The following is a 25,161-nucleotide window of genomic DNA, read 5'->3' as shown; positions in this document are numbered from 1 at the left end:
AAATGCATACACAAAGACAATATCAGGGGAAGTTACTCATGCCTGACACAAGCAAGACTTGCAACTAAGATCACAGTTACAACAATGCATTGCAATCCTCTGTACCCTGAAACAAACCAAAAGCATTTACAAACTTGGGTCCTAACATTCAAAAAGTGGAAGCCATCAAATCTAGAGAATTTTCCAAATTTTTGGAACCCTTACAACTGAGAAGAATTGGGAATAAAAGGGAGAGAGAACCAAATCAAATCTGCAACTAAATTGCCAAGTGTCTCCTCTCTAACTGAATTTTGTTCCCATAGAAACTGCCTCCAAAATATCCCACAAGTGTCAAAATTAACCAAATAATCAAATTCCTCACTCTGAGAGCTTTCCAACGATATATAATAGTTTATATTTTTGCCAAAATTTAGACCCTGGGCGAATTAATTCCCATTTCTGCTGAGTCATTTAAATATTTCGAATTTTAATATAATCAAAACTATATCATTTATTCATTTTAATTTTGATTTTTACCTCCATTTGTTCTCTGATGCCTTGCCACGTGGTGGCCTCTGATTGGTCGATGGGGTTGACCGAACGCCACCTGGGATGACACCTCATCTTTTGCCACCTGTGCGCCAACTGTGTGCCACGTGGACAACTCTCATTCAATTTCGCTATTTTGCAGGGTGTAACTCACGTGCATCTTCCCTTCGCGAAATAGTGCGCATCGTCGATCTATCTCAAACTTGCTCACTCGTTAACCTGGCCTTCCTCTGCAAAATTTTGCCTGTCTGCCTCAGGAAGCGTGCTTGCGTGGGGTCCACGTAGTCACCACTCAATCACCTCCTCCGTCACCTCGGGAAGCATGCTCGCGCGTGGGCCTGCCTTGGTCGCCCATAGGCACCATCTGTCAAAAGCCTTTATGGCTTAGACATATTACTATAGTGTGCTTTTGTTTATAAACATCAAAAAAGTCCACTTCCCAGCCAATGTGGGATAACTCATTATGCCTGGGACTGCGATTTTGGAGCTTTTCTCTGAGTTTTTAATTGCGCTGCCCATTCATTTTGTGTGGGATTTTAATACCCCCTTCAATTTTATTTACTTTAATGATTTCATGGTCCACATGAGGGAGGAGACTGTTGTTTGCATTTTGCTTAATGTTTTCTATGGTCTTTTCAATAGTTACAGCAGAGAGGGAGTGTTGGCAAAATGGTATGAAGTTTGGATTTAATTTGAAGTTTAATGCTGCTGCTAACATCTCTCAAGATGCCCCTTTACATGCCACACCACGTGAGCTTTGGAATTTGCATGTGACTGTTGTTTATAAAACAAAATGCCCACTCCACATTGGCATTAATTTGTCTTTGTTTACATTTTCTCAAAAATGCAGTGCTCCTCCTCCACCATTTAATTTGCTTGAAGGTTTCTATAACTTTCCTTTTACTAGCCACACTAGAAGACATCACTGGCATTGCATTTGATTTCAAATTTCCCCCACCAAAAACTCCATGCAAATAGTCAAACTGCTGTTTGCATTGGCTGGAAGTTCCATTTTTTATTTTTTTTAAGTTTCACTCACCTCTCGTGAAGGAGGGAGGACTGGCAAAAGGCAGTAGAGCTGGGTTTTACACCAAGTAATTGCATTTCTATTTTAAACCTCCCCACTCTCCTTATAGGGGCTTCATTAATTTCCATTTGGGGAGAGGAGTATGCTGAAAGATTGTAAAGTCTGGGCTTTACACCAGCCAAAGGCAAATTTTGAAACCTTTTAAAAAATATTGAATTTCTTCCATACTTCACCTCAAATGTAGCAGCATCTGCTATTATTGCATTTTCTTGATTTGTACACGCTTGGGTTAACCACCATGGAGAGGGATATTGCTACCATTTTGACTTGGCAATGCATCTACTGGAGCCTTCCATCGGTCAATAGAGGAACAAAATTCATTTGTTCTTTCCAGTTCCTCTTCTCCTTTTGTTTGCTCATTCTTCCTCTAAATGTTTCTCTTTTATTATTAAATCATATAACATATGATTTAAAACAAAAATTCAAAGCTTTCCCAGCAAAGTCGGGCCCCAAAGTGGGTCTGACTAAAAATTTTTTTGTTTTCATGCAACTGACCTTCAGAATGCTTCAGGAACCTCAAAAACACCTTTGGAATCAATCGGCACCATTTTCGGATCATTAATCCACATTTTACAACCTTTAGGCAATTACGCCACAATTTTTGCATTTAATCGGGAAGACGTAATTTTCAAACTTATCAAAACACATTTCTGGAGGTCGCCATCTGACAGGCGTATACTTTGATATACAAGGATGACTTCTACCAAATGGTTTCTCAAGACAAGTCCCGAGTGAAGAGATATTAATTATCAAAAATGCCCAACTGACTTTGTCGACACTGCGGACCTGATGAAGTCAATGTTCTGGCAACACATGATGCCTTTCTTAAAAATACCAAATGACCTCCGTAGACCCTAAAATTTGAAACACAGGTACCTTGAAGTACATATTAAATCTTTGATTTCTCAGTTTGATAACCAGACTGATAGGATGCAAATGGCGCACTCACAAAAATGGTTATATTAACTGGTATAACACTTGAAGTGCGAATAACTGAATTTGATGGCAAAATGAGCTCTTTTGAAAACAGATCAAACAGATTGGTAGAGCCTTGAAATTTGAAATTTAGCTCACCATTTATACCAACATTAGCTTGGAACAAAAATTCTGACATGATGCTCACCGGGACATTTTTACACTTGTGCAAACATCACAAACTACAAACGGATTTAGCTTTGAAAACTGAGCAAACGGATTCATAAGACCTTGAAATTTTGCATGTTGACTCATATTTATGCATAAAATTCAATCTATTTTGAAATTCTTCATGATAATAAACATGGAAAAAGATATAAACACCCAAAGTAGGCTACTTAATAAAATTTGCACTTGTGCCTAGAATGCACTTTCAGCTCACCCCTCAAAACGGGTACTTGATAAACTTCTCCAAACTGAATTCTGAAAGTTGCAACACACTAAAAATGCCAAACGAAAGGTGTGGGACATGAATCCCGAGCCTTACCCTCTGAAAATCAACTGGCTCCATTTTACCCACTTGCTAACTAGGCCATTCAAACTGACTTATTTGGGTGCCTTTCTTACATACAGAGCAAAAATTTGAAATAGGACTAGAAACTTTGACTCAATTTTAAATACTTGCAACAATGGCTCTGACTAGGGATGGTTGATTGTGAGATCAACACAAGAATCCAGATATGTTTGGTTAAGCAGACCAGCCAAAAGACGAGTCATTCTTCTCTCAATTCTTCTCTTCTCATTTCAAAAAAGGGCTTTCTTATTCTACCCAAATAGCAGGGCACTTTATTGAAAACCACACAACTGAGGCAAAGCAACTGTACAAAATATACAACTTATAAATGGCCCTGGGCCATCAAAACTGAAATCAATTCTTACCTCTGTCAAACACTTGATTTTCGTTTCTACTAACTGGAGGTAAGTTGAAATCATCATTCCAGTCTGCCTAATCAAAAACACTTCCACTTCTAATCAGCTGGTCACATAAAAAATAATCATCAACATGTTTATAATCATGATATCTCTGAAAATCAAACACATGCTGAAAGGACTGATCACTAGGTGACATAAGAGTGCCATACTCTTTACCATTCTTTCCCAGCGGAAATAAAAAGTGGCCTAGCTCATTCTGAAACTTGAAAACATCAGGCACATCTATATTACTAGTTTTCTCAAATGAAGAACACTTCTCCACAATGATGGCTTGCAAACTAGAGAGGAAAACTTCCTCATAACATGACTGCACTTCCATTTGCTGATCACAAAAACTATCAGTATTTTGCACACATGAAAGTACATGATTTTTACTTGCCAATGGTTCATTTCCTCCTTGCAAATCTGAGAAAAACACCCCAGATCTTTCATGTCTTCTAAAAGGTAGATCCTCATAATGCATATCAAAGCCAGAATTCATATCAACATATGAACCTTCATTATCATACCTATCAACCATATATGCATTATCATTTTGTCTATCAAACATAGGAAAAGAATCAACATCATATGTATCATTTTTTACACCCTCAAAAACATCATCAGAATCAAAACATATACTGAATGCGTATGAAAGATTGGGCACATTTTTGAATCCACATCTCTGAAAATCAGCAGCTAAGAGTTCTGAAATTTGCTCACTATATAGTGAACGTTCTTCATTTTCATTTTCCTTGGCTCCATCCTCTGAGCTGTAAACATTGTCTCAATCTGATAAGGGTATTGGATATGCAATGCTCATGTCCCTATGTACATTTATTTCATCATCACAACAACTTGCATTTGCATCATATCCTTTATCACACTGCTCATAATGTGTTGCTAGATGTTGCAACATAGTTTCATAACTACGGTTGCAAACATCTCGTAGATTGAAATCAACAACAAGGTGATCTACATTATTAGCCTCTAAAACCTAAACGGGCTCATGATTAATTGAACAATCACTGTTCTCACAAATTTTTTCTTGCTCTGAATACACATCTGAACTTTCATGATGAGAATAATCACATTGAATATCATATGAGGTACATCCACTCAGGGGCTCATCTCCTTCATTATTTTTAATCTTGTGTATATTTTTAGATTGGTTACTTTCAATCATATCTATCCATTCTTTACTAGATTCAACACATTCTTCTCTGAAGGCAGTAGACCAATTAACTGAGTTAGGCTCATAAAGCTCTAAGAATATCTTAATTAAAACAGACTCAGGGGGCCTATTATCAGTTGAAAGCTCATTCAATGCAACTAAAAATCTTTCATAGAAGACATATGAAGATTCTCCTTTACTTCTTAGCCCTACTTTCTCTTGTAACAACCAGACAAACCTCTCTTGGATCATTTGAAGAAATTTTTCAATATCTATATTGATCTCTTTCAAATTTGACAAAGGATTCACGGATCTAGGAACTACATCTCGATCCATCAGGTTTTATAACAGTCACTGAACCATTATTTTTTGACCATGCATCTTATTGTATCAAAAATTCATTCCAAAACATACGCATTCACTAAATTTCCAAATTTGCATACTACTGAAGATCATAAACACTAGATATTGCAGTAGCATAGATATGCAAATTAATCTTGAAATGCTTCTTTCCCTCTAGACTAGTGTTGTTCACTAAATGGGAAAATGACGTTACACATTCTAATTTTCAGAACAAACATCTTTGTATTTGAAACCTCTAAAAATACCTGAAGATTTGCAGCTATAAACTCTTGTACTTTTGGAGATTTACTTCACCTTTAGCACGGTCTTTTACATCAGAGTCGCCACCTCTTGCACAGAGGATATTTTGAATAGCAAAACCATTCAATCACAAATTTAATTCTCTTTACTCCTTCGATCTCACTGCAATAAACACTTTTCCCAGTTGTTCAATACTGGTATGAACCACAGAGTCGCCACCCAACTAAGGAATTGGGAAAATTTCACATACAGCTGAAAGAACTTCTCACAACTTTCAACCATGCATTCATTGTTACTCCTTCATAAAGTATGATATGAAACACATATCATTTTGTAGATCCAAAACAAGGAGCATTTTCTTCACCATGAAACCAATTTACACTCTGTGCATACACCATGGACAGACTGGCTGGATATGAAATTGACAGGACTAGGAACACATTCAACCTCTAACCATATCAATCAAGCATTTATATCCATTTATTCCCCAGCAGAGTCGCCATTTTTGTTGTTCACCAAAAGTGATAACCCAAGACACCTATAAATCTATCTATGAGATAGTCAATCTCAATCAATGAAACACCTCAGGGCTTGGACAACATAACATAGGATCCTAATGATCCTCCTGCACTTTAGGTTCTGCTAGACCTAGGGGGGGACACCCTTTTGATGCATTGAATACAACAATCACAAACATAAGAGTGCATCAACAATGAGAAGACAAACCATTCCACAAGCTCACCAAATTAGGTAACATGTACAGATGGGCTGGATCTTATACAAATAATAGGTGAAATAGAGCTTCAGAAGGATAGAACATTAACCCCTAAACATAAAGGGAAATAGATTTATCTTTTAAAATGTATATCTGAGACCATTCCCAAATCTGTCAAAGACTAGTGCCTTGTTCATTGGGTAGCAGAGTCACTCACAGAACTACAAATATAAATCATAGATGCAAGTTTGTTTTCCTTAAACAAGATATTCATGCATGAATACCTTATATTAATACATTATTTGATTCATTCACAAATTCATCAGATCTGGATATATATTTCATTATTTATGACTGACTATAGAATTTAAACTCTTCATTGAAGAATGCCTACAAAAAATCATACAATCTCCTTGAGATGACAAATTATAAGCCTCCTTGAGGATTCAATTCATAACATTTAAATGCATACACAAAGAAAGTATCATGGGAAGTTGCTCATGCCTGACACAAGCAAGACCTGCAACTAAGATCACATTTATAATAATGCATTGCAATCCTCTATACCCTGAAACAAACCAAAAGCATTTACAAACTTGGGTTCTAACATTCAGAAAGTGGAAGCCATCAAATCTAAAGAATTTTCCAAATTTTTGGAACCCTTACAACTGAGAAGAATTGGGAATAAAAGGGAGAGAGAACCAAATCAAATCTGCAACTGAATTGCCAAGTGTCTCCTCTCTAACTGAATTTTTTTCTTATAGAACCTGCCTCCAAAATATCCCACATTTGTCAAAATTAGCCTCATAATTAGATTCCTCACTCTGAGAGCTTTCCGACGATATATAATACTTTATATTTTTGCCAAAATTTAGACCCTGGGCAAATTAATTCCCATTTTTGCTGAGTCATTTAAATATTTTAAGTTTTAATATAGAAAGAACTATATCATTTATTCATTTTAATTTTGATTTTTGCCTCCATTTGTGCTCTGATGCCTTGCCATGTGGTGGCCTCTGATTGGTTGATGGGGTTGACTGGATGCCACCTGGGATGACACCTCATCTTTAGCCACCTGTGCGCCAACTGTGTGCCACGTGGACGACTCTTGTTCACTTTCACTATTTCGCAAGGTGTAACTCGTGTGCATCTTCCATTCGCAAAATAGCTCCCACCATCAATCCATTTCGAACTTTCTCACTCGTCAACCCGGCCTTCCTCTGCAAAATTTTGCCTGTTTGCCTCACGAAGCGTGCCTGCATGGGGTCCACTTGGTCGCTGCTCAATCACCTCTTGCATCACCTCGGGAAGCGTGCTCGCACGTGGGCCCACCTTGGGCACCCATAGGCACCATCTGTCAAAAGCCTTTATGGCTTAGACATATTACTATAGTGCACTTTTGTTTATAAACATCAAAAAAGTCTACTTCTCAGCCAATCTGGGATAATGCATTATGCCTGGGACTACAATTTTGGAGCTTTTCTCTAAGTTTTTAATGGCACTGCCCATTCATTTTGTGTGGGATTTTAATACCCCCTTCCATTTTATTTACTTGGATGATTTCATGGTCCACATGAGGGAGGAGACTGTTGTTTGCATTTTGCTTAATGTTTTCTATGGTGTTTTCAACAGTTACAGCAGAGAGGGAGTGTTGGCAAAATGGTATGAAGTTTGGATGTAATTTGAAGTTTAATGCTACTGCTAACATCTCTCAAGATGCCCCTTTACATTCCACACCACGTGAGCTTTGGAATTTGCATGTGACTGTTGTTTATAAAACAAAATGCCCACTCCACATTGACATTAATTTGTCTTTGTTTGCATTTTCTCAAAACTCCAGCGATGCTACTCCACCATTTAATTTGCTTGAAGGTTTCTATAACTTTCCTTTTACTAGCCACACTGGAAGACATCACTGGCATTGCATTTGATTTCAAATTTCCCCCACCAAAAACTCCATGGAAATAGTCAAACTGTTATTTGCATTGGCTGAAAGTTTCATTTTTTTATTTTTTTTAAGTTTCACTCACCTCTCATGAAGGAGGGAGGACTGGCAAAAGGCACTAGAGCTGGGCTTTACACCAAGTAATTGCATTTCTATTTTAAACCTCCGCACTCTCCATACAGGGGCTTCATTAATTTCCATTTGAGGAGAGGAGTATGCTGAAAGATTGTAAAGTCTGGGCTTTACACGAACCAAAGGCAAATTTTGAAAGCTTTTAAAAAATATTGAATTTCTTCCATACTTCACCTCAAATGCAGCTGCATCTGCTATTATTGCATTTTCTTGATTTGTACACGCTTGGGTTAACCACCATGGAGAGGGATATTGCTACCATTTTGACTTGGCAATGCATCTGCTGGAGCCTTTCATCGGTCAATAGAGGAACAAAATTCATTTGTTCTTTCCAGTTCCTCTTCTCCTCTTTTTTGCTTTTTCTTCCTCTAAATGTTTCTCTTTTATTCTTAAATCATATAACATATGATTTAAAACAGCAATTCAAAGCTTTCCCTGAAAAAAATAACATGAAGTGGCCAGCCAAGTCGGGCCCCAAAGTGGGTCTGACTAAAAAAAATTTCGTTTTCATGCAGTTGACCTTCAGAATGCTTCAGGAACCTCAAAAACACCTTTGGAATCGATCGACACCATTTTCGGATCATTAATCCGCATTTTACAACCTTCAGGCAATTACGCCACAATTTTCGCATTTAATCACGAAGATGTAATTTTCAAACCTGTCAAAACACCTTTCTGAAGCTCGCCATATGACAGGCATATACTCTGATATACAAGGATGACTTCTACCAAATGGTTTCTCAAGACAAGTCCTGAGTGAAGAGATATTAATTTTCAAAAATGCCCAACTGACCTTGTCGACACTGCGGACCTGATGAAGTCAATGTTCTTGCAACACATGATGCCTTTCTTAAAAAGACCAAATGACCTCCGTAGACCCTCAAATTTGAAACATAGGTACCTTGAAGTACACATTAAATCATTGATTTCTCAGTTTGATCACCAGACTGACAGGATGCAAACGGTGCGCTCACAAAAATGGCTATATTATCTGATATAACATTGGAAGTGCAGAGAATTTGATGGCAAAATGAGCTCTTTTGAAAACCGATCAAATGGATTGGTAGAGCCTTGAAATTTGAAATGTAGCTCACCATTTATACCAACATTAGCCTAGAGCAAACATTCTGACATGACGCTCACCGGGACATTTTACACTTGTGCAAACATCACAAACTACAAACGGATTGAGCTTTGAAAACTGAGCAAACGGATTCATAAGACCTTGAAATTTTGCATGTTGACTCACATTTATGCATAAAATTCAATCCATTTTGAAATTCTTCATGATAATAAACATAGGAAAAGATATAAACACCCAAAGTAGGCTACTTAATAAAATTTGCACTTGTGCCTAGAATGCACTTTCAGCTCACCCCTCAAAACGGGTACTTGATAAAATTCTCCAAACTGAATTCTAAAAGTCGCAACACACTAAATAGGCCAAATGAAAGGTGTGGGACATGAATCTTGAGTCTTACCCTCTGAAAATCAGCCGGCTCCATTTTACCCCCTTGCTAACTAGGCCATTCAAACTGACTTATTTGGGTGCCTTTCTGACATACAGAGCAAAAATTTGAAATAGGACTACAAACTTTGACTCAATTTTAAATACTCCCAACAGTGGCTCTGACTAGGGATGGTTGATTGTGAGATCAACACAAGAATTCAGACATCTTTGGTTAAGCAGACCACCCAAAAGACGGGTCATTCTTCTCTCAATTCTTCTCTTCTCATTTCAAAAATAGGGCTTCCTTATTCTACCCAAATAGCAGGGCACTTTATTGAAAACCACACAACTGAAGCAAAGCAATTGTACAAAATATACAACTTATAAATGGCCCCGGGCCATCAAAACTGAAATCAATTCTTACCTTTGTCAAACACTTGATTTTCGTTTCCACTAACCGAAGGTAAGTTGAGATCATCATTCCAATCTGCTTGATCAAAAACACTTCCACTTCTAGTCAGTTGGTCACATAAACTATAATCATCAACATGTTTATAATCATGATATCTCTGAAAATCAAACACATGCTGAAAGTACTGATCACTAGGTGACATAAGAGTGCCATACTCTTTACCATTTTTTCCGAGCTGAAATGAAAAGTGGCCTAACTCATTTTGAAAGTTGAAAACATCAGGCACATCTATATTACTAGTTTGCTCAAATGATGAACACTTCTCCACAATGATGGCGTGCAAACTAGAGAGGAAAACTCTCTCATAACATGACTGCACTTCCATTTGCTGATCACAAAAACTATCAGCATTTTGCACACATGAAAGTACATGATTTTTACTTGCCAATGGTTCATTTCCTCCTTGCAAATCTGAGAAAAACACCCCAGATCTATCATGTCTTCTAAAAGGTAGATCCTCATAATGCATATCAAAGCCAGAAGTCATATCAAAATATGGACCTTCATTATCATACCTATCAACCATATATGCATTATCATTTTGTCTATCAAACATAGGAAAAGAATCAACATCATATGTATCATTTTTTTACACCCTCAAAAACATCATTAGAATCAAAACATATACTGAGTGGGTATGAAAGATTGGGCACATTTTTGAATCCACATCTCTGAAAATCAGTAGCTAAGAGTTCTGAAATTTGCTAACTACATAGTGAACCTCCTTCATTTTCATTTTCCTTGGCTCCATCCTCTGAGCTGTAAACATTGTCCCAATCTGATAAGGGTATTGGATCTACAGTGCTCATGTCTCTATGTACATTTATTTCATCATCACAACAACTTGCACTTGCATCATATCCTTTATCACGCTACTTATAATGTGTTGCTACATGTTGCAACATAGTTTCATAACTGGGGTTGCAAACATCTCGTGGATTGAAATCAACAACAAGTTGATTTACATCATTAGCCTCTAAAACCTCAACGGGCTCATGATTAATTGAACAATCACTGTTCTCACAAATTTCTTCTCGCTCTGAATACACATCTGAACTTTCATGATGAGAATAATCACATTCAACATCATAGGAGGTACATCCACTCAGGGGCTCATCTCCTTCATTATTTTTAATCTTGTGTATATTTTCAAATTGGTTACTTTCAATCATATCTATCCATTCTTTAATAGATTCAACACATTCTTCTCTGAAGGCAGTAAACCAATTAACTGAGTTAGGCTCATAAAGCTCTAAGAATATCTCAATTAAAATAGACTCAGGGGGTCTATTATCAGTTGAAAACTCATTCAATGCAGCTAAAAATCTTTCATAGAAGACATATGATGATTCTCCTTTACTTCTTAGCCCTACTTTCCCTTTTAACAACCAGACAAATCTCTCTTGGATCATTTGAAGACATTTTTCAATTTCTATATCGATCTCTTTCAAATTTGACAAAGGATTCACGTATCTAGGAACTACATCTGGATCCATCAGGTTTTATAACAGTCACTGAACCATTATTTTTTGACCATGCATCTTATTGTGTCATAAATTCATTCCAAATCATATGCAGTCACTAATTTTCCTAATTTGCATACTACTGAAGATCATAAACATTGGATATTGGAGTAGCATAGATATGCAAATTAATCTTGAAATTCTTCTTTCCCTCTAGACTAGTGTTGTTCACTAAATGGGAAAATGATGTTACACATTCTAATTTTCAGAACAAACATCTTTGTATTTGAAACCTCTGAAAATACCTGGAGATTTGCAGCTGTAAACTCTTGTAGATCTGGAGATTTACTTCACCTTTAGCACGGTCTTTTAGATCAGAGTCGCCGCCTCTTGCACAGAGGATATTTTGAACTGCAAAACAATTCAATCACAAATTTAATTCTCTTTACTCGTTCGATCTCACTGCAATAAACACTTTTCCTGGTTGTTCAATACTAGTATGAACCACAGAGTCGCCACCCAACTAAAGAATTGGGAAAATTTCACATACAGCTAAAAGAACTTCTCACAACTTTCAACACGGCATTCACTGTTACTCCTTCATAAAGTATGATATGAAACACATATCATTTTGTAGATCCAAAACAAGGAGCATTTTCTTCACCATGAAACCAATTTACACTCTGTGCATACACCATGGATAGACTGGTTGGATATGAAATTGACAGGACGAGGAACACATTCAACATCTAACCATATCAATCAAGCATTTATATCCATTTATTCCCCAGTAGAGTCGCCATTTTTGTTGTTCACCAAAAGTGATAACCCAAGACACCTATAAATTTATCTATGAGATAGCCAATCTCAATCAATGAAACACCTCAGGGCTTGGATAACATAACATAGGATCCTAATGATCCTCCTGCACTTCAGGTTCTGCTAGACCTAGGGGGGGGACACCCTTTTCATGCATTGAATACAACAATCACAAACATTAGACTGCATCAACAATGAGTAGACAAACCATTCCAAAAGCTCACCAAATTAGGTAACATGTACAGATGGGCTGGATCTTACACAAATAATAGGTGAAATAGAGCTTTGGAAGGATAGAACATTAACCCCTAAACATAAAGGGAAATAGATTTATCATTTAAAATGTATATCTGAGACCATTCCCAAATCTGTCAAAGACTAGTGCCTTGATCATTGGGCAACAGAGTCATTCACAGAACTACAAATATAAATCATAGATGTAAGTTTGTTTTCCTTAAACAAGATATTCATGCATCAATACCTTATATTAATGCACTATTTGATTCATTCACAAATTCATCAGATCTGGATATATATTTCATTATTTATGACTGACTATAGAATTTAAACTCTTCATTGAAGAATGCCTACAAAAAATCATACAATCTCCTTGAGATGACAATTTATAAGCCTTCTTGAGGATTCAATTTATAACAATTAAATGCATACACAAAGACAATATCAGGGGAAGTTACTCATGCCTGACACAAGCAAGACTTGCAACTAAGATCACAGTTACAACAATGCATTGCAATCCTCTGTACCCTGAAACAAACCAAAAGCATTTACAAACTTGGGTCCTAACATTCAGAAAGTGGAAGCCATCAAATCTAGAGAACTTTCCAAATTTTTGGAACCCTTACAACTGAGAAGAATTGGGAATAGAAGGGAGAGAGAACCAAATCAAATCTGCAACTGAATTGCCAAGTGTCTCCTCTCTAACTGAATTTTGTTCCCATAGAAACTGCCTCCAGAATATCCCACATTTGTCAAAATTAACCTCATAGTCAGATTCTTCACTCCGAGAGCTTTCCGACGATATATAATACTTTATATTTTGGCAAAAATTTAGACCGTGGGCGAATTAATTCCCATTTGTGCTCAGTCATTTAAATATTTCGAATTTTAATATAGTCAGAACTATATCATTTATTCATTTTAATTTTAATTTTTGCCTCCATTTGTGCTCTGATGCCTTGCCATGTGGCGGCCTCTGATTGGTTGATGGGGTTGATCGGATGCCACCTGGGATGACACCTTATCTTTAGCCACCTGTGCGCCAACTGTGTGCCACGTGGACGGCTCTCGTTCACTTTCGCTATTTCGCAGTGTAACTCATGTGCATCTTCCATTCGCTAAATAGCTCGCACCGTTGATCCATATCGAACTTTCTGCCTCGTTAACTCGGCCTTCCTCTACAAAATTTTGTCTGTCTGCCTTAGGAAGCGTGCCTGCGTGGGGTCCACCTGGTCATCGCTCAATCACCCCTTGTGTCGCCTCGAGAAGCGTGCTCCCATGTGGGCCCACCTTGGGCGCACATAGGCACCATCTGTCAAAAGCCTTTATGGCTTAGACATATTACTCTACTGCACTTTTGTTTATAAACATAAAAAAAGTCCACTTCTTAGCCAATGTGGGATAATGCATTATGCCTGGGACTGCAATTTTGGAGCTTTTCTCTAAGTTTTTAATGGCGGTGCCCATTCATTTTGTGTGGAATTTTAATAACCCCTTCCATTTTATTTACTTGGATGATTTCATGGTCCACATGAGGGAGGAGACTGTTGTTTGCATTTTGCTTAATGTTTTCTATGGACTTTTCAAAAGTTACAGCAGAGAGGGAGTGTTGGCAAAATGGTATGAAGTTTGGATTTAATTTGAAGTTTAATGCTGCTGCTAACATCTCTCAAGATGCCCCTTTACATGCCAGACCACGTGAGCTTTGGAATTTGTTTGTGACTATTGTTTATAAAACAAAATGCCCACTCCACATTGACATTAATTTGTCTTTGTTTGCATTTTCTCAAAACTCCAGCGCTGCTCCTCCACCATTTAATTTGCTTGAAGGTTTCTATAACTTTCCTTTTACTAGCCACACTGGAAAACATCATTGGCATTGCATTTGATTTCAAATTTCCCCCACCAAAAACTCCATGCAAATAGTCAAACTGCTGTTTGCATTGGCTGAAAGTTTCATTTTTTTATTTTTTTTAAGTTTCACTCACCTCTCATGAAGGAGGGAGGACTGGCAAAAGGCACTAGAGCTGGGCTTTACATCAAGTAATTGCATTTCTATTTTAAACCTCCACACTCTCCATACAGGGGCTTCATTAATTTCCATTTGGGGAGAGGAGTATGCTGAAAGATTGTAAAGTCTGGGCTTTACACGAACTAAAGGCAAATTTTGAAAGCTTTTAAAAAATATTGAATTTCTTCCATACTTCACCTCAAATGCAGCTGCATCTTCTATTATTGTATTTGCTTGATTTGTACACGTTTGGGTTAACGACCATGCAGAGGGCTATTGCTACCATTTTGACTTGGCAATGCATCTGTTGGAGCCTTCCATCGGTCAATAGAGGAACAAAATTCATTTGTTCTTTCCAGTTCCTCTTCTCCTCTTGTTTGCTTGTTCTTCCTCTAAATGTTTCTCTTTTATTCTTAAATCATATAACATATGATTTAAAACAACAATCCAAAGCTTTCCCTAAAAAAAAAAACATGAAGTGGCTAGCCAAGTCGGGCCCCAAAGTGGATCTGACTAAAAAAAATTTCGTTTTCATGCAACTGACCTTTAGAATGCTTCAGGAACCTCAAAAACACCTTTGGAATCGATCGACACCATTTTCGGATCATTAATCCGCATTTTAAAACTTTCAGGCAATTACGCCACAATTTTCGCATTTAATCGCGAAGACGTAATTTTCGAACCTCACAAAACACCTTTCTGGAGCTCGCCATCTGAGAGGATTATACTCTGATATACAAGGATGACTTCTACCAAATGGTTTCTTAAGACAAGTCCCGAGTGAAGAGATATTAATTTTCAAAAATGCCCAACTGACTTTGTCGTCACTGCGGACCTGATGAAGTCAATGTTCTTGCAACACATGATGCCTTTCTTAAAAAGACCAAATGACCTCTGTAGACCCTCAAATTTGAAACATAGGTACCTCAAAGTACATATTAAATCATTGATTTCTCAGTTTGATCACCAGACTGACAGGATGCAAATGGCGCGCTCACAAAAATGGCTATATTAACTGATATAACATTGGAAGTGCGGAGAATTTGATGGCAAAATGAGCTCTTTTGAAAACCGATCAAACGGATTGGTAGAGCCTTGAAATTTGAAATGTAGCTCACTATTTATACCAAAATTAGCCCAGACCAAACATTCTGACATGACGCTCACCGAGACATTTTTACACTTGTGCAAACATCACAAACCACAAACGGATTGAGCTTTGAAAACTGAGCAAACGGATTCATAAGACCTTGAAATTTTGCATGTTGACTCACATTTATGCATAAAATTCAATTCATTTTGAAATTATTCATGATAATAAACATGGGAAAAGATATAAACACCCAAAGTAGGCTACTTTATAAAATTTGCACTTGTGCCTAGAATGCACTTTCAGCTCACCCCTCAAAACGGGTACTTGATAAACTTCTCCAAACTGAATTCTGAAAGTTGCAACACACTAAATAGGCCAAATGAAAGGTGTGGGACATGAATCTCGAGTCTTACCCTCTGAAAATCAGCTGGCTCCATTTTACCACCTTGCTAACTAGGCCATTCAAACTAACTTATTTGGGTGCCTTTCTGACATACAGAGCAAAAATTTGAAATAGGACTACAAACTTTGACTCAATTTTAAATACTCCCAATAGTGGCTCTGACTAGGGATGGTTGATTGTGAGATCAACACAAGAATCAAGACATCTTTGGTTAAGCAGACCACCCAACAGACGAGTCATTCCTCTCTCAATTTTTCTCTTCTCATTTCAAAAATAGGGCTTCCTTATTCTACCCAAATAGTAGGGCACTTTATTGAAAACCACACAACTGAAGCAAAGCAACTGTACAAAATATACAACTTATAAATGGCCACGGGCCATCAAAACTGAAATCAATTCTTACCTCTGTCAAACACTTGATTTTCGTTTCCACTAACCGGAGGTAAGTTGAGATCATCATTCCAATCTGCCTGATCAAAAACACTTCCACTTCTAGTCAGCTAGTCACATAAACCATAATCATCAACATGTTTATGATCATGATATCTCTGAAAATCAAACACATGCTGAAAGTACTGATCACTAGGTGACATAAGAGTGCCATACTCTTTACCACTCTTTCCGAGCTGAAATGAGAAGTGGCCTAACTCATTCTGAAAGTTGAAAACATCAGACACATCTATATTACTAGTTTTCTTAAATGATGAACACTCCTCCACAATGATGGCTCGCAAACTAGAGAGGAAAAATTCCTCATAACATGACTGCACTTCCATTTGCTGATCACAAAAACTATCAGTATTTTGCATACATGAAAGTACTTGATTTTTACTTGCCAATGGTTCATTTCCTCCTTGCAAATCTGAGAAAAACACCCCAGATCTGTCATGTCTTCTAAAAGGTAGATCCTCATAATGCATATCAAAGCCTGAATTCATATCAACATATGGACCTTCATTATCATACCTATCAACCATATATGCATTATCATTTTGTCTATCAAACATAGGAAAAGAATCAACATCATATGTATCATTTTTTACACCCTCAAAAACATCATCAGAATCAAAACATATACTGAGTGGGTATGAAAGATTGGGCACATTTTTGAATCCACATCTCTGAAAATCAGCAGCTAAGAGTTCTGAAATTTGTTAACTACATAGTGAACCTCCTTCATTTTCTTTTTCCTTGGCTCCATCCTCTGAGCTGTAAACATTGTCCCAATCTGATAAGGGTAATGGATCTGCAGTGCTCATGTCTCTATGTACATTTATTTCATCATCACAACAACTTGCATTTGCATCATATCCTTTATCACGCTGCTCATCATGTGTTGCTACATGTTGCAACATAGTTTCATAACTGGGGTTGCAAACATCTCATGGATTGAAATCAACAACAAGGTGATTTACATCATTAGCCTCTAAAACCTCAATGGGCTCATAATTAGTTGAACAATCACTATTCTCACAAATTTCTTCTCATTCTGAATACACATCTGAACTTTCATGATGAGAATAATCACATTCAACATCATAGGAGGTACATCCACTCACGGGCTCATCTCCTTCATTATTTTTAATCTTGTGTATATTTTCAAATTGGTTACTTTCAATCATATCTATCCATTCTTTAATAGATTCAACACATTCTTCTCTGAAGGCAGTAGACCAATTAACTGAGTTAGGCTCATAAAGCTCTAAGAATATCTCAATTAAAATAGACTCACGGGGTCTATTATCAGTTGAAAACTCATTCAATGCAGCTAAAAATCTTTCATAGAAGACATATGATGATTCTCCTTTACTTCTTAGCCCTCCTTTCCCTTTTAACAACCAGACAAATCTCTCTTGGATCATTTGAAGACATTTTCAATTTCTATATTGATCTCTTTCAAATTTGACAAAGGATTCACGTATCTAAGAACTACATCTGGATCTATCAGGTTTTATAACAGTCACTGAACCATTATTTTTTGACCATGCATCTTATTGTGTCATAAATTCATTGCAAAAAATATGCAGTCACTAATTTTCCTAATTTGCATACTACTGAAGATCATAAACACTGGATATTGCAGTAGCATAGATATGCAAATTAATCATGAAATTCTTCTTTCCCTCTAGACTAGTGTTGTTCACTAAATGGGAAAATGACGTTACACATTCTAATTCTCAAACCAAACATCTTTGTATTTGAAACCTTTGAAAATACCTAGAGATTTGCAGCTGTAAACTCTTGTAGATCTGGAGATTTACTTCACCTTTAGCAAGGTCTTTTAGATCAGAGTTGCTGCCTCTTGCACAAAGGATATTTTGAACAGAAAAACCATTCAATCACAAATTTAATTCTCTTTACTCCTTCGATCTCACTGCAATAAACACTTTTCCCGATTGTTCAATACTGGTATGAACCACAGAATCGCCACCCAACTAAGGAATTGGGAAAATTTCACATACAGCTGAAAGAACTTCTCACAAATTTCAACCATGCATTCATTGTTACTCGTTCATAAAGTATGATATGAAACACATATCATTTTGTAGATCCAAAACAAGGAGCATTTTCTTCACCATGAAACCAATTTACACTCTGTGCATACACCATGGATAGACTGGTTGGATATGAAATTGACAGGACTAGGAACACATTCAACTTCTAACCATATCAATCAAGCATTTATATCCATTTATTCCCCAGCAGAGTCGCCATTTTTGTTGTTCATCAAAAGTGATAACCCAAGACACCTATAAATCTATCTATGAGATAGCCAATCTCAATCAATGAAACACCTTAGGGCTTGGATAACATAACATAGGATCCTAATGATCCTCCTGCACTTCAGGTTCTGCTAGACCTAGGGGGGGACACCCTTTTCATGCATTGAATACAACAATCACAAACATTAGACTGCATCAACAATGAGTAGACAAACCATTCCAAAAGCTCACCAAATTAGGTAACATGTGCAGATGGGTTGGATCTTATACAAATAATAGGTGAAATAGAGCTTTGGAAGGATAGAACATTAACCCCTAAACATAAAGGGAAATAGATTTATCTTTTAAAATGTATATCTGAGACCATTCCCAAATCTGTAAAAGACTAGTGCCTTGATCATTGGGCAGCAGAGTCACTCAGAGAACTACAAATATAAATCATAGATGTAAGTTTGTTTTCCTTAAACAAGATATTCATGCATCAATACCTTATATTAATGCACTATTTGATTCATTCACAAATTTATTAGATCTAGATATATATTTCCTTATTTATGACTGACTATAGAATTTAAACTCTTCATTGAAGAATGCCTACAAAAAATCATACAATCTCCTTGAGATGAAAAATTATAAGCTTTCTTGAGGATTCAATTCATAACAATTAAATGCATAGACAAAGACAATATCAGGGGAAGTTACTCATGCCTGACACAAGGAAGACTTGCAACTAAGATCACACTTACAACAATGCATTGCAATCCTCTGTACCCTGAAACAAACCAAAAGCATTTACAAATTTGGGTCCTAACATTCAGAAAGTGGAAGCCATCAAATCTAGAGAATTTTTCAAATTTTTGGAACCCTTACAACTGAGAAGAATTGTGAATAAAAGGGAGAGAGAACCAAATCAAATCTGCAACTCAATTGCCAAGTGTCTCCTCTCTAACTGAATTTTGTTCCCATAGAAAATACCTCCAAAATTTCCCACATTTGTCAAAATTAACCTCATAATCAGATTCCGCACTCTGAGAGCTTTCCGACGATATATAATACTTTATATTTTTGCCAAAATTTAGACCCTGGGCAAATTAATTCCCATTTTTGCTGAGTCATTTAAATATTTTAAGTTTTAATATAGAAAGAACTATATCATTTATTCATTTTAATTTTGATTTTTGCCTCCATTTGTGCTCTGATGCCTTGCCATGTGGTGGCCTCTAATTGGTTGATGGGGTTGACCGGATGCCACCTGGGATGACACCTCATCTTTAGCCACTTGTGCGCCAACTGTGTGGCACGTGGACGGCTCTCGTTCACTTTCGCTATTTCGCAGGGTGTAACTCGTATGCATCTTCCATTCACGAAATAGCTCGCACCGTTGATCCATCTCGAACTTTCTCACTCGTTAACCCGACCTTCTTCTGCAAAATTTTGCCTGTCTTCCTTAGGAAGCGTGCATGCGTGGGGTCCACCTGGTCGCCGCTCAGTCACCTCTTGCATCACCTCAGGAAGTGTGCTCGCACGTGGGCCCACCTTGGGCACCCATAGGAACCATCTTTCAAAAGCCTTTATGGCTTAGACATATTACTATAGTGCGCTTTTGTTTATAAACATCAAAAAAGTCGACTTCTCAGCCAATGTGGGATAATGCATTATGCCTGGGACTGCAATTTTGGAGCTTTTCTCTAAGTTTTTAATGGTGCTGCCCATACATTTTGTGTGGGATTTTAATACCCCCTTCCATTTTATTTACTTGGATGATTTCATGGTGCACATGAGGGAGGAGACTGTTGTTTGCATTTTGCTTAATGTTTTCTATGGTCTTTTCAACAGTTACAGCAGAGAGGGAGTGTTGGCAAAATGGTATGAAGTTTGGATTTAATTTGAAGTTTAATGCTGCTGCTAACATCTCTCAAGATGCCCCTTTACATGCCACACCACGTCAGCTTTGGAATTTGTTTGTGACTGTTGTTTATAAAACAAAATGCCCACTCCACATTGACATTAATTTGTCTTTGTTTGCATTTTCTCAAAACTCCAGCGCTGCTCCTCCACCATTTAATTTGCTTGAAGGTTTCTATAACTTTCCTTTTACTAGCCACACTGGAATACATCACTGGCATTGCATTTGATTTCAAATTTCCCCCACCAAAAACTCCATGCAAATAGTCAAACTGCTGTTTGCATTGGCTGAAAGTTTCATTTTTTAATTTTTTTTAAGTTTCACTCACCTCTGATGAAGGAGGGAGGACTAGCAAAAGGCACTAGAGTTGGGCTTTACACCAAGTAATTGCATTTCTGTTTTAAACCTCCGCACTCTCCATACAGGGGCTTCATTAATTTCCATTTGGGGATAGGAGTATGCTGAAAGATTGTAAAGTCTGAGCTTTACACCAGCCAAAGGCAGATTTTGAAAGGTTTTAAAAAATATTGAATTTCTTCCATACTTCACCTCAAATGAAGCTGCATCTGCTATTATTGCATTTGCTTGATTTGTACACGCTTGGGTTAACCACCATGGAGAGGGATATTGCTACCATTTTGACTTGGCAATGCATCTGTTGGAGCCTTCCATCGGTCAATAGAGGAACAAAATTCATTTGTTCTTTCCAGTTCCTCTTCTCCTCTTGTTTTCTTGTTCTTCCTCTAAATGTTTCTCTTTTATTCTTAAATCATATAACATATGATTTAAAACAGCAATTCAAAGCTTTCCCTGAAAAAAAAAACATGAAGTGGCCAGCCAAGTCGGGCCCTAAAGTGGGTCTGACTAAAAAAAAATTCGTTTTTATGCAACTGACCTTCAGAATGCTTCAGGAACCTCAAAAATAACTTTGGAATCGATCGACACCATTTTCGGATCATTAATCTGCATTTTACAAGTTTCAGGCAATTACGCCACAATTTTCGCATTTAATCACGAAGACGTAATTTTCAAACCTATCAAAACACCTTTCTGGAGCTCACCATCTGACAGGCGTATACTCTGATATACAAGGATGACTTCTACAAAATGGTTTCTCAAGAGGAGTCCCGAGTGAAGAGATATTAATTTTTAAAAATGCCCAACTTACTTTGTCGACACTGCGGACCTCATGAAATCAATGTTCTTGCAACACATGATGCCTTTCTTAAAAAGACCAAATGACCTCCGTAGACCCTCAAATTTGAAACATAGGTACCTTGAAGTACATATTAGATCATTGATTTCTCAGTCTGATCACCAGATTGAGAGGATGCAAACGGTGCGCTCACAAAAATGGCTATATTAACTGATATAACATTGGAAGTGCGGAGAATTTGATGGCAAAATGAGCTCTTTTGAAAACCAATCAAACAGATTGGTAGAGCCTTGAAATTTGAAATGTAGCTCACCATTTATACCAACATTAGCCCAGAACAAACATTCTGATATGACGCTCACCGGGACATTTTTACACTTGTGCAAACATCACAAACTACAAATGGATTGAGCTTTGAAAACTGAGCAAACGGATTCATAAGACCTTGAAATTTTGCATGTTGGCTCACATTTATGCATAAAATTCAATCCAGTTTGAAATTCTTCATGATAATAAACATGGGAAAATATATAAGCACCCAAAGTAGGCTACTTAATAAAATTTGCACTTGTGGCTAGAATGCACTTTCAGCTCACCCCTCAAAATGGGTACTTGATAAACTTCTCCAATCTGAATTCTGAAAGTTGCAACACACTAAATAGGCCAAATGAAAGGTGTGGGACATGAATCTCGAGTCTTACCCTCTGAAAATAAGCCGGCTCCATTTTACCCCCTTGCTAACTAGGCCATTCAAACTGACTTATTTGGGTACCTTTCTGACATACAGAGAAAAAATTTGAAATAGGACTACAAACTTTGACTCAATTTTAAATACTCCCAATAGTGGCTCTGACTAGGGATGGTTGATTTTGAGATCAACACAAGAATCCAGACATCTTTGGTTAAGCAGACCACCCAAAAGACGGGTCATTCTTCTCTCAATTCTTCTCTTCTCATTTCAAAAATAGGGCTTCCTTATTCTACCCAAATAGCAGGGCACTTTATTGAAAACCACACAACTGAAGCAAAGCAACTGTACAAAATATACAACTTATAAATGGCCCCGGGCCATCAAAACTGAAATCAATTCTTACCTCTGTCAAACACTTGATTTTCGTTTCCACTAACTGGAGGTAAGTTGAGATCATCATTCCAATCTGCCTGATCAAAAACACTTCCGCTTCTAGTCAGCTGGTCACATAAAACATAATCATCAACATGTTTATAATCATGATATCTCTGAAAATCAAACACATGCAGAAAGGACTGATCACTAGGTGACATAAGAGTGCCATACTCTTTACCATTCTTTCCCAGCTGAAATGAAAAGTGGCCTAACTCATTCTGAAAGTTGAAAACATCAAACACATCTATATTACTAGTTTGCTCAAATGATGAACTCTCCTCCACAATGATGGCTTGCAAACTAGAGAGGAAAAATTCCTCATAACATGACTACACTTCCATTTGCTGATCACAAAAACTATTAGCATTTTGCACACATGAAAGTACATGATTTTTACTTGCCAATGGTTCATTTCCTCCTTGCAAATCTGAGAAAAACACTCCAGATCTATCATGTCTTCTAAAAGGTAGATCCTCATAATGCATATCAAAGCCAAAATTCATATCAACATATGAACCTTCATTATCATACCTATCAACCGTATATGCATTATCATTTTGTCTATCAAACATAGGAAAAGAATCAACATCATATGTATCAATTTTTACACCCTCAAAAACATCATCAGAATCAAAACATATACTGAGTGGGTATGAAAGATTGGGCACATTTTTGAATCCACATCTCTGAAAATCAGCAGCTAAGAGTTCTGAAATTTGCTAACTACATAGTTAACCTCCTTCATTTTCATTTTCCTTGGCTCCATCCTCTGAGCTGTAAACATTGTCCCATTCTGATAAGGGTATTGGATCTGCAGTGCTCATGTCTCTATGTACATTTATTTCATCATCACAACAACTTGCATTTGCATCATATTCTTTATCACGCTACTCATAATGTGTTGCTGCATGTTGCAACATAGGTTTATAACTACGGTTGCAAACATCTCGTGGATTGAAATCAACAACAAGGTGATTTACATCATTAGCCTCTAAAACCTCAACGGACTCATGATTAATTGAACAATCACTGTTCTCACAAATTTCTTCTCGCTCTGAATACACATCTGAACTTTCATGATGAGAATAATCACTTTCAACATCATAGGAGGTATATCCACTCAAGGGCTCATCTCCTTCATTATTTTTAATCTTGTGTATATTTTCAAATTGGTTACTTTCAATCATATCTATCCATTCTTTAATAGATTCAACACATTCTTCTCTGAAGGCAGTAAACCAATTAACTGAGTTAGGCTCATAAAGCTCTAAGAATATCTCAATTAAAACAAACTCAGGGGGTCTATTATCAGTTGAAAACTCATTCAATGCAGCTAAAAATCTTTCATAGAAGACATATGATGATTCTCCTTTACTTCTTAGCCCTACTTTCCCTTTTAACAACCAAACAAATCTCTCTTGGATCATTTGAAGACATTTTTCAATATCTATATTGATCTCTTTCAAATTTGACAAAGGATTCACGCATCTAGGAACTACATCTGGATCCATCAGGTTTTATAACAGTCACTGAACCATTATTTTTTGACCATGCATCTTATTGTGTCATAAATTCATTCCAAAACATATGCAGTCACTAATTTTCCTAATTTGCATACTACTGAAGATCATAAACACTGGATATTGCAGTAGCATAGATATGCAAATTAATCTTGAAATTCTTCTTTCCCTCTAGACTAGTGTTGTTCACTAAATGGGAAAACGACGTTACACATTCTAATTTTCAGAACAAACATCTTTGTATTTGAAACCTCTGAAAATACCTAGAGATTTGCAGCTGTAAACTCTTGTACATCTAGAGATTTACTTCACCTTTAGCACGGTCTTTTCGATCAGAGTCGCCGCCTCTTGCACAGAGGATATTATGAACAGCAAAACCATTCAATCATAAATTTAATTCTCTTTACTCCTTTGATCTCACTGCAATAAACACTTTTCCCGGTTGTTCAATACTGGTATGAACCACAGAGTCACCACCCAACTAAGGAATTGGGAAAATTTCACATACAGCTGAAAGAACTTCTCACAACTTTCAACCATGCATTCACTGTTACTCCTTCATAAAGTATGATATGAAACAGATATCATTTTGTAGATCCAAAACAAGGAGCATTTTCTTCACCACGAAACCAATTTACACTCTGTGCATACACCATGGACAGACTGGCTGGATATGAAATTGACAGGATTAGGAACACATTCAACATCTAA

This window comes from Cryptomeria japonica, chromosome 7 (assembly GCF_030272615.1).
Source record: "Cryptomeria japonica chromosome 7, Sugi_1.0, whole genome shotgun sequence".
Taxonomy (NCBI): domain Eukaryota; kingdom Viridiplantae; phylum Streptophyta; class Pinopsida; order Cupressales; family Cupressaceae; genus Cryptomeria; species Cryptomeria japonica.
The sequence above is the reverse complement of the archived record's forward strand: the minus strand, read 5'-3'. Positions refer to the sequence as shown.